The sequence below is a fragment of the Teleopsis dalmanni genome, chromosome 2, assembly GCF_002237135.1.
Source record: "Teleopsis dalmanni isolate 2A chromosome 2, ASM223713v2, whole genome shotgun sequence".
Taxonomy (NCBI): domain Eukaryota; kingdom Metazoa; phylum Arthropoda; class Insecta; order Diptera; family Diopsidae; genus Teleopsis; species Teleopsis dalmanni.
The window spans coordinates 135,673,182-135,692,576 of NC_051847.1; the positions used below are offsets into that span (position 1 = coordinate 135,673,182).

Below are 19,395 nucleotides of genomic sequence, written 5' to 3' on the forward strand. Positions count from 1 at the left end.
AAAAAAAAAAAAAAAAAAAAAAAAAAAAAAAAAAAAATTTATACATTAACTTTATGAAATTTATACATTAACTTTAATGTTTGATAAATAAAGATTTTTAAATATTTTTTCTTTTTTATAATAATTGATTAAAGTTTTCATCCTTTTCAGATATACTTTTATTTCTTGTTGAAATATTGAATTTTTTCACTCCTTAAGTTGTTTTCAATATAAAACAAATCGACAATTACAATCTTCTGATAAAATATACAAAAAAATCCTTGCAATGACCTTTGACTACAATTTATCATTGATAAATTAAATTTTCGTTCAATCCATCAATTTTGATTTTTTGTTTTTTTTTCTTGTACGTATGTTTTTATGTATTGCACTAAAATAAATCTTTTGTTATGGTTATTATACCGTAATTGATCATTATTATATTCATGACAGAAACATATTTATTTCCTTAAAGCGTTCGGTCATCTATGTCTTTTAATCTAACCCATACAAATATTTATACAAGAAATGTCACCACTGCCATCGGTAATTACTAGTAATTTGGTTTATTAGTCTTCCAACAGTTGAAATGTTTGCTACGAATAAATTACTTTGAAAATTAATTTACGAGTACAGTTTCGCTTCAGTGAATTTCACTTATATTTTCTATAGCAAAATTCAATGGTAGAGATATTTTATTTAAAAATATTTTTTTAAAAAAATTTTAAAGCAATTATAATGTTCTTATTTTCGTTTCTTTATTTCTATATGATTTTGTATAAATTAAAATAATTTGTTTTTTATTATCTTAGGTGTGTTTAGAACGTTTCGTGTTTATCCAATAAATGGTATTATAAAACTGTGATAGTAATTTTTATAAACTAACTTTATTAACAACAGGGAAACATTGCTGCCAACCTTCAGGAAAAAAGTATTCATTAATATTTTGAGCGTGGCTACACATTCCAGGTTTATAACACAAATGGCTTTTTAATTATTAACAAACCACTAAAATTTTACACTTTAAAACGAAATAATGACGTGCTGTCAACCTTAAAATAATTTATTCCTTAATTCCTGACCATGATTTAATGATTTGTTGAGAATTAACAGCTATTGCTTTATTGCACACACGGTATTAGACCAATATTTAAGCCACGATAATTTTTGCATAAACAATTAGAAGTGATAAATATGTTTCCACCGTTTTTTGGGACATTTTTAAACACAATTTTCTTTATTGATAATTAATTTTCAAGTTTAATAAATTAAAAAATTATATTGGCTTCTTGGAAAAAAATCACCCGTATCTTTAAGCAACAAATTAATAATATACAAGCAAAGCTTAACGCCGGTGTGCGCCAAATCGTCCATTCAAATTATTCAAAATTTCCAAAACGAAGTCCTAAGATATCTAGTCAATACTCCGTAGTTCGATAGGAATACTGACCTCTACGGAACTTGAAGATCGAATCTGTAGATGCAGTAATTCAAAAATTTGCGGTAAAACACCAAAAACGGTTACAACAGCATCCAAACGAGACTGCCCAACCATCTCTGTATTACATTCGACCTGCTGAGGACGCTTAAACGAATTAAGCCTTCAGATCTACTAAATTAGCACTAAGCCTTTAGCAACTTAACATTGATAGTTCTCTGCACTTGTACTAGTCGTAGTCAAACAAAACATATATCTATTTTATTATTCGTATTGTCTTTCAAATAATAAAAATAAATAAATAGTTTAATAAATTTTAATTAATAAGTTTATTTATAGACCATTATTATTTATGAAATTTTTTCATTTTTCCGGGTAGCTTTATAATTCCATTAGTATAGAACTTCAGTGGTTTTTTCGGCGAAAAACTTGGTCAATTGGATAAATTTGGACAATTTTTAACCAATAAGAAAGTTTTGCAGAAACGCAAACAAATGGTAGTCAAATAGTTCGAGGTCCAGACTATACGGTGGATGTATTTAAAGTGTACAAACTAGTTCCATCAATTTATTCTGAGTCATCAATGATGTGTGCGCTCTGGCATTTTCATGATGGACAATGTAAACAGGCTGCAGCAGCTGATAATAGACTGTTCCCTTCCAATCCCAATTAACACTCAATATAACCTTATTTACCATCAATTTAGACTTTGAATTTGTTATGAAGAGTCACCAGCATTGAATCATGATCGCTTGCCTTGAATATTATAGTATTTATTCCATTTTTTATTTTATGTTTCGATTTTGTTGAATTTCACTGATGTTAATATAGTCAATCACATTTCTTTGCGTTAAATCAAGTGATACTCAAGTACGGTACGCCTTTGCGTAGTATGTTGTTTTTGAGTGTTTTCAAAAGTGATATAATGTTAGAAATAAACCCATTTTCAGTTTTTAGCATCTGTAGAACCTATTAATATTATATATATTAGTTCCCGTAGATCCTAAGGGTCACAATTAGATTCTTCCATTCCACTATGTTGGATGCAATCGCCTTCACTTCGGACCAGGTTTTTTTAGTCCTAGCAGCTTCGAGACGAAATTGCCTGCGTTATGTACGCGACGGCTGTCGTCTTCGTCGGTTTCTCTGCGGATTCCAGACTACGGCTGTGCGGGTAATATCGTCTTGAGGCTTTTGTAATGTGTAGTCTAACCAGCTTAACTTGCGCATGGATATCTCTTGAGAACCTTCTTCTTGGTTTGCCGCTTCTGAGATGTTATTCGATATAGTTTCGGTCAAAATATATCGACGCTGATATTGATTGGACAATCTCTTCCACGACTTGCGCCCATACAACATCGTCGATTTGACGCTGGAGTTACAAATATTAAATTTTGTCCGAGTAGAGAGGTTACGAGACTGCGATACTACTTTAAATCGCACATAAGCTTGTATCTTGTTTTTTGGATGCGATTAGCGACGGCCGCACTATTAATATAATATAAATATATAAATCATTTGTAATTACGAAATCATTTAGATTATTCTAGCATTTGACCTTAATTTCAAACAAATTAACTTTTAATTTGACCTATTACATAAATTTTCATTTTCAAAAGTATCTATTTCATAAATTTTGAAAACTTTGAAAGTCAAAATGTCATAGGTCAGTTTCTAAACTAAACCAAATTCAGTGTGGTAATGCTCCAATTAAGCACGAATTAAATTGCTTATATTTCTATCAATATTTATTTACACAAATGTTAAATTTTGATTTCTATTTATTTTAGCAATTTATCGCATAATTTGCTTTTATATTAAAAACAAACAGTTTTTGTGCAATTTAATGCCAATTTATCGCCTCGGTTTATATTGTTGGCTATACAAACAAGCAGTCGTACTGCACATAATTCTCAATATAATTCAAAGATTTCAGTAAAGCTCATTGATAATAGACCAAAAATGTATGAAAATAAATATCCTTGTGTTTTTTTCACCTACATTCGACTGGGCCATTGAAAACGAAATGCCAACGGCAGTGTTCCACTAACACCTCTCAGAGACGCTCGCTGTCAATTTGTCGTCATCATTATTCTCGTTATCCTTTCAGTTACACTTTTGTTTATATTACTTATTTATTTATATTTTTTTCTTCAAGTTTTTGATTGTAGTTTGTCCAATTTTCCTTCTTCAGTTTTTTTCTTACTGTGTATTTTCTTTCCTCCCACAACTTCCAACATGCATTGAACATTTGACATTTAAGTGCGCTTTGCTTACAGTAAAGCAACTGACAAAGTGTTATTGTCTGTTATTGTCATCAATGGACCAACCAAAAGTGATGACATTGAAAGTGAAAAGCTTGTGGAACACAACATTTGATTTGGTCCTTTTCTTTTTTTTGGTGAACATGTTAGACTTAACCGGAAACGATTACAATTCAAAATTTTGTGCTTTTGATTAAAGTACAAAAAGATGAGATTGTATTATATTGGAAGAATTGTTATTTGATGGGTCAAAATGAGAGATAAATAGGTGATGCATAGAACATAGAACTTAAGTATGTAGTTAAAGGTGATAAATTAACAATATTACTAAGTAATACAACTCTGAACAAACTTATGGTTATTATCATATTTTATAGGAGGGACTAGAGAATACTGATACCTGTCAATTAGTTCATTTTATGGACTAACCATTTTTGTGTTTATGTTTGTGTTGAAAAAAGTAATTAAAAAATAATATTACACAAACCAAGAAACTAGTTTATGTACACGAATATTCAATCTGGGAAATACCTTCGAAAGGAATATATACCTTGTTTGATATAGAAAAAACTGTATATCTTATATTATTCCTAAAATAATGCTTAACGAATAAATAAACTACAATCAATGTCTAGAGTAGCTGATTAATCATCTATGTTTGAATTATGTGTTATATAGTGGCCATCAACTGTAGCTTAATTGGGCACAATACTGGAGAAATATATTCCCTCAGCTTTATTTTTCACATTTTTACCTATAGCAGTTTAATAGTGTGTTGAAAATAATGATTTTTGCAAATCATAACTAATCTGTTATGTAGTTATTTTATATGGCGTCGAAAGAATAAGGACTTTGTTTAAGATTTGATGGTTTTAAATTGAACAAAAAAAAAATTTATTTGAAGTAACTAAGAAAATGCATTATTAAATAAAGAAAAAGTTTTTGTCAATGTACCACAAACGATGGCTTTTATAGCAATCTTTATTTATAGTATTATCTATTATGAAACTAGGTTCACTCTTGAAAATGAAAACATGATATTCTAAGTCCACTTGTGAAAATGAAAACATGATATTGCTATAGCCTCATTGAAATAGTTTATCAACTACCAAGTAATTCTAGAGATTTTTTAAAATTCATTCAATACCGAAATTCACATTAAAACTCAAATTCCGCAAAACCGCAGTTCACATTTCCAAATACCTATTTGGTTTTATTAAAGAGCGAACACTGTTATCACACAACATTTATATATGAATTAATTTGAAAATAAAATATTTATAACTGCCTTTAATGTAGCTTAGACTCTTAATTGTAAGAAAAATTAATGATGCACTTTTCCTAATCTTTTATTTATAAGTTTAAATATTTCAAAAGTATTATAGTGCCTTAAGCTTTTATTAAGAGCTTTAAAGTTAAAGTGTCTTAATGTGTATTTTGAAAAACATTTAATATGTGAAATGTTAACAAAGTAATATATATTATATGAATAATGAATGAGTTTAGGTACTATGTAATTTAGTACCTAAGTTATACGACTCTATATATATATATATATATACTCTAATATATGCAATAAATATATGCTGTTTAAGTATACAGCAAAGAAGAGAGTTCTAAAAAATTGAAGGTCACGATTTTTTTTTTAGATCTGAGGATTATTTTTTTTTTTTTTTCAATAAATATAAGAGATAGCTAAATTTGAAAAACACAATGAATCTTTAAACATATTTTGATAAAAATATGATTACACAATTTTCCATAGACCACCTGAAAAGCGCAATTAATGTATTCTAACGGCATCTAAAAGTATGAGCCTTTATACATTTATAATAATTTATATATATTCATATAAATAACTTTGTTTTATTTTAAAGTTTTCTAATGCCATCTATTTTTTTTTAAATCTTTTTTATTGCAATCTATCTAATTTAATTTAATAATAAGTAATTGTTTTCGTTTAGGTATTTTTTATACAACAAGCATATAAAGATGCGCTTTGATTATGTCCAGTGACACGTTCATAGATATTTAGATGCATTGATGTAAACTAATCATTTGTTTCAGAAATGTTATTGGAAGTTTTTTTTCTGGTCTTATAGAGGTGTTTAAAGGAGACTTTGGAAAGTCTATGTCATCTAAATAAGTACGTGTTAGGGAAACGACTTTTTAGATTGTCTGTTTATCAAATTTTGGCGAACATTATTTATATATATATATATTTTTTGCAATTACGTACTGCGTGAAGTACAGAATAAATCAAAATACGAAAATATTAGTTTTTTAATAAATAATAATAATAATAAATCTTAATAAAGAAATAAAAATTGAAATATTTGATTGAAAAAGCAACTTTTTTTTAAATACCTTTTAATATTAGAAACTAAATGAAAATGATATTAATTAATTATATTACAGTTAAACTTCCATAACTCGAATTTTCTACACCTCGAATTATATAGATTCAACATGGTTTAGAGAGCAAATTACATACAATTACAAAAAAATCTTTAACTTGAAATCTCCTTAAGTCGAACTTTTCTTTGCAAAATAGTACTTCGATTTATAGAAATTTAACTATATTTACAAAAAGTTAAATTAATTATTTTTACAGTGCACAAAAATAAGTTCGCTATCATTTACACAGCTTGAGATATGGCCATTTAAAAATTGGTCTGAAGGGTAAATCCATGGGTCGGTTTCTCGAGACTTGAGTATTTGTATTTAAAAAAGGAGCTTATAAAAAAATTCTAGCCAAATCAGAGACGATTCCATGATGACCCATATCATTTTACAAGCGAAATTAATGTAAAATCGTATTTAAACAGTTTTAATTCTAATAATTTTTGTTTATTTTTAATCTATTAATCAATAGTTTCTTTTAGAACTTTTAATATTTCAAAATCTTATTTAGAAATCCACAATTTTTTCTTTTTAAAGCAATGTCCTATAATAGTAGTAGGCATATTGTGTGCTTTATCAACGCATTGTTCCCGAGTTTGATTATTAACTGCACGCGATATCATGAACTATATGATCTAATCTATCCATTAAATATTAAACATATTTTTACCGTTCTTTTTATTACTATAGATTCTTATTTATTTACACAAAATAAAAGTGCTCCATATTATATTATTAATTACTTTTATCAATAATTTTGTGCATTATTAATAAAGAATTCAATTGAATTGCTGGAATACAAGAAGTTTATGAGAGTATTAAAGCGTTAATGGCATTAGTTCTTGACAGACAGACTTTTCTTTTTAATATGTGCATAACATACAAGTAATATAGCATTGTGTATAGGAGTTTGCTAGTATAAGAATGTATATGAAGATTTGCATACCATACTTTTAATGGTTTGTATCTTTGTTTTCGCTTTATGTAAATCGAAATTTATACTTAATAAAAACTAAAAAAAAAAATTTTAAAAAACGTTCTACAGCTTTTATTAACTTCAAAGCATTTCTACACTATTTCTACACATAACCTTTTGTTTCACTTTTATATATACTTGGTCGTCGATTACAGCACTTCCTTTATGTACACATGTACTATACACATGCTAATCTGAACAATACAAAACATTCAACTTCAGTACAAAACAAAATTATATACTAACAATAAAAACGTGGCCAAAAGCGAAGTACTCAAAAGTACAAACGCACAAACGTAGTTTTTTCCACTTTTCATAAATATAATAATTTTCTCAATTCAGTCAGTAATCATTTTACTGTGGAACAGTTAACGTATCCTGAAACAGGATACTCTGGTCGGTGTGCTGTGGTCGTTGGCGTAACGTGCGAAGCGGTAATTTTTGTTAATTTCTATTTATTTACTTTTTTTTGCTCTCTTAATGTAATAAATTGTTTTTGTTATACTTTTATTTATCTTCTTCTACTTCTTTTTTGTTGTAATTTGTCAATTCCATTTTCAGTTCATGGTATGTGTTCCTTCAGTCACTCTTTTTTTTTTTGGTGCACTTTAATTGAATTTTGTACAGTGAGAAAATTTATTTCTGCCAAGCACTTTGCCAACATTTATCCGGTTTTTCGGTGTTCTACGTTTAATTTAATGTTTTTATTACGAAAATTATGTATTAAAAATGATATAAAAAATGTTATTTGTGCGAAAAATAAAAAATTACGTTTTCTTTTGTAGAAGGAATTTCATTTTCATTAGAATTTCCCTTCACACTGGCAGCCACTACAACAATGCTTACTTGTTACCAATGCTCTTGTTGTGTTAATGTTTGTATTTAGATACAAATACATATAGTATATCTGTGAGTGAGAGTTGAGTGAAGTGTGAGTAAAGGAAATGTAATGTACTTGAAGATATGCTTTAAGCACCTAAAAAGTTTTCGCATTCAACATATAATCTTTCACAATGAAAATCGATAACATCAATGTATACTCACGTACCAAAAATACATAAAAAAATAATAAATGTATGTAAAATATAATGAACAAAAAAGTAAAAACGCATTCCACCGGTGTGACAATTACAACGCAACGTGTATATTTGTAATTGAATAAATGGCGCTCCTACGTATTCACACGAACGTTTGCATCGTACGCACATATGCACATATGCATACAAATTACGAACCACCCATTTCAGTTCAAGCGTTTAGCATACGAATATATTGTCAAGCTTAATATAAATTATTTTATATTAAATGTATTACAGTAAAAACTCGATAATATGAAATTTCAATAATTGAAAATGTTATATTTTAGTTATATGTATATATATTGGGAAAATTGGATTCCATGAGAATTAATGAAATAATAACATCAAATTTAATTGATTATTGAAATATAAATATAATACAGTAAAGTACGGTTATATGAATATTTGATATTAGCAAGTGTCACTTTTAAATACAACAGGTGGTGAATACATAACATTAATCAATTAATAAATACAACAGATGGTGAATATATAAGTTAACTGATTAAGTTTACTATTTAACTATACTATTCTTTAACAATATTTATCTTTTTTAATTATAATAAATCGGCTTTTAGCGACCAATATACTTTATATTCTGCAAGAAATACAGGTATCACAACTAAATACCGATTAATCTAAATGTATTGTGATCATTGAATACATTTTCAAACAAATGAGTAAAATATCATCAAAGCCTAATTGCGTACAATGTCTTGCATAGCGTCCGCATTCACAAAAAAATATGCACTCTTTACGTAGTTACTATATGTGATACGAGTATTATTTTTAATTTCTCTTTGCTATATATGTTAAATATATTGAATTTTCGTCGCTTTTTATGTAATTGTTAACTGATAAAGAGACAATATGTGGATAGTATTGAATGCAATGTCACTAAACAAAATTTGAGCAACTTGATTTTATTGCTTATGTTACATAAATTTATCATATTTATGTCTACTACGGTAATATATTAACTTGTTTAAATATGTATTATTATTATTAAAAGTTGTTCTCAAGCTCTAGTTCGGTTGCCATATCCAACGGTTTTTTCTGTGCATTGGCACCCGACGTTACACGGGTACCAAACCCTGTGCACAACCAAAATCCTAAAATCCTAGGGATAGGATTTGATATAAGCACTATTAGTTTATGTTAAGGTTTTTTCGAGTTAGTGCAACTGGGCACATTTACTCTTTCTTCGCTAGGGGTTTCTACAGAGTGCTTCTCTTTGACTAATTTATGTATTTCTCACAAGCTTCGCCGATTATTCGATGACTAATCTAAGATAGCATACCGCCCCGTAGGGCTAATGATTGCTCTCAGATTAGATAAAGCTGTGTAGGGCAGCCTGCCAGTTTTCGCGTATAGCTTCAGGGCTTTGTCCTTTATCTATTTTTTGACTAGGTCTATTCTGTGGCCATGGTGTTTGAAGAGCCTGACTTTGAGCAACGCACTATTAGTTTATTACCCAACGAGTGCTACGTAAGGTTGGGCTATTCAGGTGTGCCACGTAGATGCTGTGCACCTACTTGGACTGAAAACGACAATGCTAGCACTAGCATTAGATGCAGTCACTCCCGTTGTACTCGGTTTCTGGGCCGCTTCCCGATTACATCATTATATCGGTGTTCAAACAAATATAGATATGTCCTCTATTTTTTGTAGTCTCTGCTTATTAGTCTTATCTTACGCTCAGTTGTCGTTTCCTTTTGTTATTTTAAATTCTTTACTCTTGTTCTTTCTTTTTTTATTTAGTAACCACGACATACTATAAAACTGAAGGACCGTAATCTCTCAACTACAAATTTGAAATACAAATCTTGTAGATCCTTGAAAAAAAAAAAAGTAATTTAAATACTTAATATTACTGAGTACAGAATCAGATATATTAATGTTTTTTAACCCACTATAATTCTTATTTTCATTAAAAGACACTGCTAGTATAAAAAATATAGTCTGAAATAAATATATTGTATTACTTGTTGTTAAAATTGTATATTCAAAACATCGAAGGAACACTGCGGAGTCGGTTAAGGACTGTCACGTGTTTTGCACTTTTTACTTTTGTTTTAAATTTATGTAAATATATGCACGTTTTGAGCTTAATAATTTTATACTTTATTTATATTTTAAAATAAAGTCACTTACTAAGCATGCCTGTGCCTTCCTGCCTGTCTGCTCCCAATTATAAAACATATACGGCTCTCTGAATAGCTTTTTTTCTTGCAAAGTTCGTTTGCACTTTAAGTGTTTGCGTATTAAATTGTATTCCACTCAATTTCGTTGGTACAAAGTTGCCACTTAGTTAAATTAACTTAATTTAATTTTGTCCTAAATAAAAGCTTATGATTTCGTACGTGTTGTTAGCATTTAGTTAGTGAGTGAAGTTCTTAATTGTCTATTTATTTTCATATACATATAAGCAAACTTTTGGCCCTTAGCATTATAATTTAATATTAAGTTTTGTACGTTGAGAATATATTTAATGAAACTAAGATTAGTTTAATTACAGATATAATTATAATAAATTAATTAATATATAAATTAAAGGAAAATATATGAACTATTATTGGACAAACAATTCTAAGTTTTAATTAATATATTATTAATATAATACTTAACACATATGTTATGTAAAAAACAATATGTTTATAATGCAGTAAACGGAACATCAGTGACTTTATACAATACATGCATATTTTAATATCCATTAGGCGATACTATTCGATCCAGCAATATCCGCTTGTCTATTTGTTTCAATTCACACGAGTCTACCTGTGTCACTATCAGCTAGTTGAAATTTTTGATGGAGCTAGTTAAATTTTCTTTGCTTAAGCACAAGTTAAGCCTATGATAAAATGTTATGACTGGGTTTATCAATTATTCGATATTATTGGTATTACTTTAAATTCTGATTTTTTTTTTTTATAAAGCTTCTTTTTATTTTCCTTGATTAATTTTTTTGCTTCCCATCAGCGAGTTTTTTTAAAGCTTAGTTTTTATGACTTGCAAGTTTCGTATTACTCATCATACTTCTTAAGTGCTGTTTAGTTCACCAGTTATCTGGGGAGCTTTTTTAATGGCTTCGGTCAACCATCTGCTATCAGAACCTTTTTTATGTACGGATAAATAATTAAAGTAGTTATATGTTCAAGTCATCTGAATATAATTTGAATAGTTGAAGTAGTTATTTTTTCAAAAGTTTGCCTTATGTTTAAATTAGTAATCAACTCATCTATATTCAATTTTACTCTTTTAGACACCGATCTCTTTACAGTCACTAATATTTTTTGACAATGTTTAATCTCTTGTTAGTGATTGATTAGAAATTAGTCAATTTCTACACCTGTTCACTAACTATTGACAGTTTTCATTTACATATGACTAGATTACATTGAACTGCAGATATTCAAGTTATTTTTGTTAGCAAAATTTATAATCTTTGAACCCTTTCTTCTATTTAGTGGATTCTGTCCAGAAACTTTTTTATTGAGATATTATTTGTGAACGGCACTTGGTCGTCAAAATCGACAAGGGGTTTCGGGACGTAGATCCGCCCGTTCTCAGAATCCTATAACCACGTAATTCGTCCTGCATTATTACATTCTTTTTTTTTCATTTTCATCATTAACTAGTTTCAGTTAGAGCGTTGCGTATACAAAAATAATTTTGAATCCACCTTTTAGGTTAATAACATATTCTGGCATTGATAAAGTAAAATACTTTTAAACTAAATTATAATGTCAAAGATTTTTTTAAAAATAAACAATTCAATGGTGAAAATAATATAAAAATAAATAAATTATATACAATATTATATAGAAATAAAAACAATTTCTATTTAAATAAAGAATTTAGGTAGTGCAAATAAAAATCTGATATAAAGACACTCATATCGTTTTAATAATATACATAAAACATAAAATGAATACCCAAAAGTATGTTTAAATACACCCAGCAATTTATATCCTTTTACTTTTCCTGCCATAAGGAGCAAACATGTTTAATCGTTGTACTCGTATTTTCCACTTTAGTGCATTTTCATTTAGAAAAAGCAGCGCCTACATCCTTATCTCCACCCGCTTAAGCATTCAATTGAAAGAATAATAGAAAAGACAACTCATTAAGTACGAAGTGGCAATTTCATGCAATGTTGCCACTTAAATGCACTTTATGTTTGAATATTTTAACTTTTATGCTATAGAATTTTATGGTTCGCATTGAGCCTCGGCTAGCTAGGATTGGACTTTTCTGCTTTTGTGTTATGCTCAACGTAAATACTGCCAACTAGTTACGTTTGTCCTTTATTATCCTGGTTGTCTTACACACTTAAAATATTTACGCTTTTGGCATTTGTTGAGTTTAATTCAATTTCAAGGCTTCTCTGTTGTGGTACACTTGCGTCTTCAAGCACTTTAACTTGCCCAATGCACAAGGACTTCTACTTCAATCCGTAAGTTGACCACGTGTTTGTGTAAACATGAAAATACTTAAATCATAAATGAAATTTCTTCTATATGTACGTACGTATAAATGTATGGCTCAAAATATCAGAGAATTTGTGGAACCAATTGGGTATTTTAAAGCTTTTACCACTTTATCGCACTTATGTGCAAGTGTCAAACTGTCAAGGATTTAATTATTTAAGTATTTTTACTCTCATTTGTCCACAAGTATTTCTGTCATTGTTTAAATGCAAATAATACTTTTTTTTTCAAATAAATTATGTTTTAATAAACAGGTCAGATATTAAGAGGTTTTTCGAACAGTAGTGAACTACAACAACAAAAGTTCATTTTATATTATTTTAATTAATTGTTTATTATTTAATTAATTAATCTTATATTTAAATATGCGTAAATAATTTTTTTGATACTACAAGGACCAAGGATTAAACTCGGGCCAACGCACCTTAACCAATGACCCTAAGCCGTACCTGACTTCTATGTTCGGACATTTATAATGTTATAATGTATTTATAATAAAAACTATGAGCGTAGGTATGTATTTGTTTCTGCGGCCCTCATATCTGTACAGTAATTTTTATTAACCCACGATCGCAGCTGGTCTGGACAGTCCTGCTCTATGAAGTTTAATACTGAAAATACAGCCTTTCCAAATCTTTTTGTTTTTTCCTTCAAACAATCTTCTCTTAAACTTATATAACTTAGCAAGAAAACAACCTGTATACTCTTAAATATAAGTTTTTGAAATGATCAATTAATATCTATAGATAAAATAATTTATACACTACATTATTTTTCACAATTATCTAGAATTTGGTGTGCTTTATATATTCTTAGAATTATTATTATCTTATTAATAATAATTATTAGGTTTTATCCAATTATCCATTGTGCTTTAAATTACAGTCATTTATTTTACGTTATTGTTATATCAATTTAGTGTCAATTTAGTGTAAGCACTTGAATATAGTCACATATCAATCGCTCAACTTTATTCAACTTAACAAATAACTTAATAATATTATCACACTGATAAATACGTATCAACTACAATATTTTACCAATCGCATTTCTGTGATATGTACGCTGATAATCTCTTGATATTAATATGAATTCTGGGAATATTAAAATATAACTGTGAACTAACATATCGCAATTTAAACTGAATGACTCCGTTATGAAGAAAGGTTAAATAAATCTGTAATAGATTAATTTTTTTACAAATTTATTGTATTGTGCATTAGAGTTCTAAATTAATATAATAAAAATCATCATTTCTATTAGTGATAATTATATTTAATGTTATTAGAATTTATGCTCACAGCTTTTAATTATAGTATTAATATTTATTATTTATTTAAGTTGTAATAGATGATAATCAATATGTAATAGATATAAATTTAAATTCGAATATTGTACAATTTTCTTTCCAACTTCTAATGATGCTTTAATTTTTTTTAACATAAATAAATTAGCATATGAGAATAAGATTTCTTTTCTTTTTTATATCTAGTATTATCAATACTTATATTATCCCACAATTTGTTTTTTCTTAAAGATAAGGTTTTTAATCACTTAAAATAGTACTAAAGAATCAATAATTAAGAAAATCTTATAGTTGCTTCAAAAAGTTATTTTAGTCTTCTGATAGAGACACATAGGAGAAAATAATGTGACATAATATTAGTACAGTAGAAGCTCACAAAATATCTGGTTATGCGTTATTCGCTTTTCTCAAGAAAAGAATTTGCTTCCGAAAGCCATTTTGCTGCTTATCGATAACTGCTCCTCTCATGCACCAATTGAAAAACTTCGAAGTGACGATGAAAACATAGTTGCATTATTCTTTCCACCGAATGTGACAGTAGCTTTACAACCAATGGATCAAAATCCTATTAAGTAAACAGAGCTAAATTACAGAAGTATTTTTCTTTCTCAAATAATTGCTGAAGGTAGTGATTAGTTTGAAGAATAGTTTGATATCTCATTCCCTCCGCAATGCGATAATACTATTGAAATAAGCTTGGGATGAGGTACCACAAGGAATGATAAAGAAATCTTGGTCAAAGTTGTTCAACAGGTGGGACTCTAATCAATATGAAACCGACGATAAGGTGCCGCTAGCACAATTGCTGCTAGCAGATCAGGAATGCAATGAGGTTATTTAGAGAACTCAGCTCTTTGGAATGAAGATGTGTTTGATGACGGAACTGCATATGAACCCAGTAATGAAGTTGAGTCTTCAGATAGTAGCGAATGTCCTCACTACACTATATGTAGCTCGTAAAGAACTTAAATTAAATATAAGTATATTAATGAACAACAGCAAGTATATTATATGTATATTAATGAAAATTTTAAAAATAAAATATAAAAAAGTGAGGCTGATAGCACTAAAAAACAGGACAATAACTTCCTGTGGCTCGCAACAATAAAAATACATTAATTTTACAAACAATTTCTGTGGAAAAATTTATGAATTATATAAACCTTTTTGATATTTAAAATAATGTGATTTGATAACTAATGTATGTATTGAGCTATAGACAGCTTTTTAAACTTTTTAATTTATGTTAATAACAACTAAGGTAATAAATAACGGCCTTATTCATAAAAATTTCTTAAAATGCTTTTTAAATACATTTTAGTTAAAATGTATTTTAACTTTATAATGGCCTTATAATGCACATTATTCATAAACGTATTATAAACCTTTGATAACTATAATACAAATGTTAATAACATTACTGTTAAACACAAAACATTTTACAACACTGTGAGAAATATGAATTAATGCAGCACAAAAATAAAAATTTAAAAAATTTTTTAAGATTAATAAATCGTTATTTAATTTGCAATTTCATCAAAAGTTTTTTTCAATAAATGTTTTTAATATAACATTAGGTTTCTTTCGATTTGTTGAATTATCATCACATATTTCTTCACAGTCAGATAAGGAACTAAAGTTGATAGCCGCAGAAAAATTGTCATTATAAGGTATTTTGGAGTCATTTTCATTGTAAGTAACTGCAAAATTGTGCAATACTGCAGGTGCGACTATAACTGTTTTCGCATTCTCCAATGATATATTCAACCCATCTAGAAGGCAACGAAATCTTTGCTTCCACACACCAAAGCATCTTTCAATTGTATTTCTGGTGGCAATGTGTGCAGCATTGTATCGTTCTTCTTTTGCGTTTTGTGGTTTCAGTATTGGAGTGAATAGGTATGGTTGAAGTTTGTATCCTGAATCGCCAACCAAGCGCCCTTTGAATTTTCCTGCCTCTAACTGTTCTTTAAGAATTGACTCATCGAAAATCCGGCAGTCGTGCGTACTATCTCTCCATCTTGCGACTATATTGCAACTTTTTAAATTTGCATCACATATCACCTTCAAAATATAATTTGTTTTTTAATGTAAGTAAATATTTTAAAGCTACTAAAAATACGCACTTGTTCGTTTAATGAATAAAACCCTTTCCGATTTATATAATATTAGGAAATATCTCCACCCACTTTTTTAATTTTTATGTGCGCGCAATCAATTGCACCAATCACATTTGGAAAATTTTTTATGCGTTTGAAGCTTTTCATATTTGCTTCCTCTTCTATCAATGATTCTGGCATTTTAATCACAGTTGCGGCATGTTTTGCAAGAGCCCTAGCTACTCTAACGCAAATGCAACTGACTGTAGCCTGGCTAAGGCCGTGTAAATCACCTGCATCTTCTTGTACCTTTTATATTAAAAGCTTTTAGTAAGTAATAGTATTTGAAAAAGATTAGTTACTTCTCTACGACTCCAACATCGCAAAGCTACTAGAACTTATAATCTTGCGGAAGTTCCAGCGCCTCTACTATCAAACGTGAAGTCCTGTTTCACCAAGTCAGTTATCTTTTCTACACCCTTTTTTGAAAATCGTTTGAAATTCATCATCACGCAGCATAAACGGATCTCCACGTTGTTTATATATTTTTAAATTAAATTAAATACTCTCCAATTTCTTTAATTATGCTTATGGCATCCATATTTAATTGTAATTCACCCAATAAAAATTACTACACAATCAAAAATTTTGCTTAAAATGCTGTTATAGAAGGTATAAACCTATTATAAATTTTGACATATTTTAACAGCATTTTAACAGCATTTTAACTTTAAAATACGTTTATGAATAGAGTTTTATAAATGCTTTATAACACTGTTAAATAACGTTTATGAATAACATTTTTGATAAAATGTATTACAAACCTACTATAACTTTTTATGAATAAGGCCGTAAGTAAATAGAATTAATTTTAGTTATTTTAACTTAACTTTTTCGGTTATAATTTTTGAAATATATCAATTTGCACAGAGAAAGAAAGTAAATTTTTTAATACCTCGTTTTTCTAACAAACACTTTCGGATATATAATCATAAGTAATATAATTTTTTATACACTTATTTAAATTACAATAATTTTCAACCATTTTGTCTGCCTAAAACCATAAATACAAAAATATATATATAAATTATCATCCAAAGCATTTACTTTAGACATTTTTCTTTGCAATTCAAAGCCAAATTTTATTTATTTTTTACGTAATTTGATCGAATTTATCTGAGTTTATATTTCCTATGCTAATTTCCTGTTAAAGATTGAATAAATACAAAAACCCAATAATATGAAAAAGGCAATAAAAAAAGTAAACCACAACAAATTTTCAAATTGTTTACGCAGAATATGGCATTAAAAATCTAAGTTCTCATATTTACTAACTGACTGCAGAAGTATAAACATGATGAACTCTGACTACTTGGCTGCCTGCCTGTCTATTGTTGGTCTATCCATCTTGCTAGTGGTCCGGCATATGAGTATATATGTGCACGGAATCATAATATTGAACTATATCTTTTGAATTTGCAAATTGTAAAAATATATTTCCACATACTTTTATGCTTCGTTAAACATTTTGTACGAGCTTAGGAAAACAAAAAACAAAAAACAAAAAAAAAATACAAAAATACCTAAAAACATTGAAATCCGTATTCAGAAAATAAACTTTTCAATATGCATATACGTACATATCGTATATGGAAATTGACTCTTTCGAGATACTCTGCCGCATGTATTCTAGATTAAATACTTTTAAACAAATGCCAAATACTGATGGGGGCACCACTGTAGCAGGGTGAGAACATATTGTAAACTGTGCACAAATATTGCTAATGTGGAAACTGAAATTGATGATGCTATCATGTTTTTATTTGTTTTACTTTTTTCGAATTTTGCATATATAAAATGTTTAGTGAATTCTAAACTACAGTAGAAGTGATAATATTCTAGTTTCTTTAAAAAATATTCCTCTTTTGTCAATATTTAATAATAAAATCGATTTACAACAGGGGTTCGAACCGAATATGAACCGAAAGAAAACCGCTTCACCCGGAACAGAACCAACATATTTTTTTTTTTATTAAAAAAAAATTTAAAATATTAATTTATATTTATTTAATTTTAAAAAGAAGATTTTAAAGAAACTCAATCAAAAATCTCCTTTTGCACTAGTGTACCACATGATCCAATAAGTCCGGTCTAACTCCCATACATATATGACAACACTGTTAACAAATATAAAAAAGTCCACAAACAGTAAAGTAAAGTGAGATAAGTCCGGTCTAACCTCCATACATATATGACAACACTGTTAACAAATATAAAAAAGTCCACAAACAGTAAAGTAAAGTTAAGTGAGATAATTCGTACTTTAAAGATATCCAAAGGAAATATGTTCTCAATTTCGCACAAAAATTTGTAAATGTTTAAGTTGCTTTCGAAGTGGGTTCCCCGAACAAAACTACTGGACAAAACAACTGGAACAAAACGATAGCTAATTTGAATAAATTGCGCTTTTAATTGTTGGCCTCCAAATAAGGCACACCCATTGACTACTAGTTTTTCACGGATAAAATTAATTTTCTTGGCTACACCAAAGATTGTTGACTAATGTGTTGTATAATATATGAATATATAGCTTAGACGAATAAAACTACTAATGGGTCCATTAAAAAGAAATGTTGTATACAATATATATAAATATATTTATCAAGAATACAAAAACTCCTTTAAGTAACTACTTTCAAAATTTTAACCTAAAAATTTGTAAAATATATGACTATGATATAGTCATACGTTATTACATTTGATTTTAACATCAATATGACGGTAATGACTTTATGATCTTATCTAATCAAAACTATTGTATTTAATAGAGAGGTTTCAGGTTAGTTGCAATCTCAAAAAATTATTTACGAAATATTAAATATAAGAAATAATTCCAAGACCCACTGATGATGGGTATATTGGCAATAATCGAAACAGCTATATGGACAGCCAAAAATTAAATTAATTAAAATAATATAATAAGAATTTTTGTTGTAGTTCACTACTTTTCGAAACCTTTCTAGTAAAAAGATTTTATTAAAACAAATAACTAATTCAATTTTGTTAAATTAATGAATAAAGTACTCCATATATTGAAAAGTTTACCCTTAAACCTTGTAACAAAAATGAGTAATAGAAAGCTGTGAATTAAATTACTATAATTGATTCCAATATTTATATAGAATTTTAACATACATTTTATGAATATTTTAAAAAGTATATTAGATTAAAATAGAACGAAGGACCTAGCAGTCCAGTTCCTTATTTTTAGTTAACTTTAAAATTAATTTTAACGTTAACTTATAATAATAATGATAAGTAATAAATAAGATTTTATTAGAAATTTATATATATATGT

General features: G+C 28.1%; 1 protein-coding gene across 7 annotated transcripts in view; it reads left to right on the forward strand.

Moving 5' to 3' along the window:
* The window catches only part of LOC119680958 (afadin), a 100,298-nt gene that overhangs the window by 59,079 nt on the left and 21,824 nt on the right, over positions 1-19,395 (forward strand). The window lies entirely within an intron of this gene.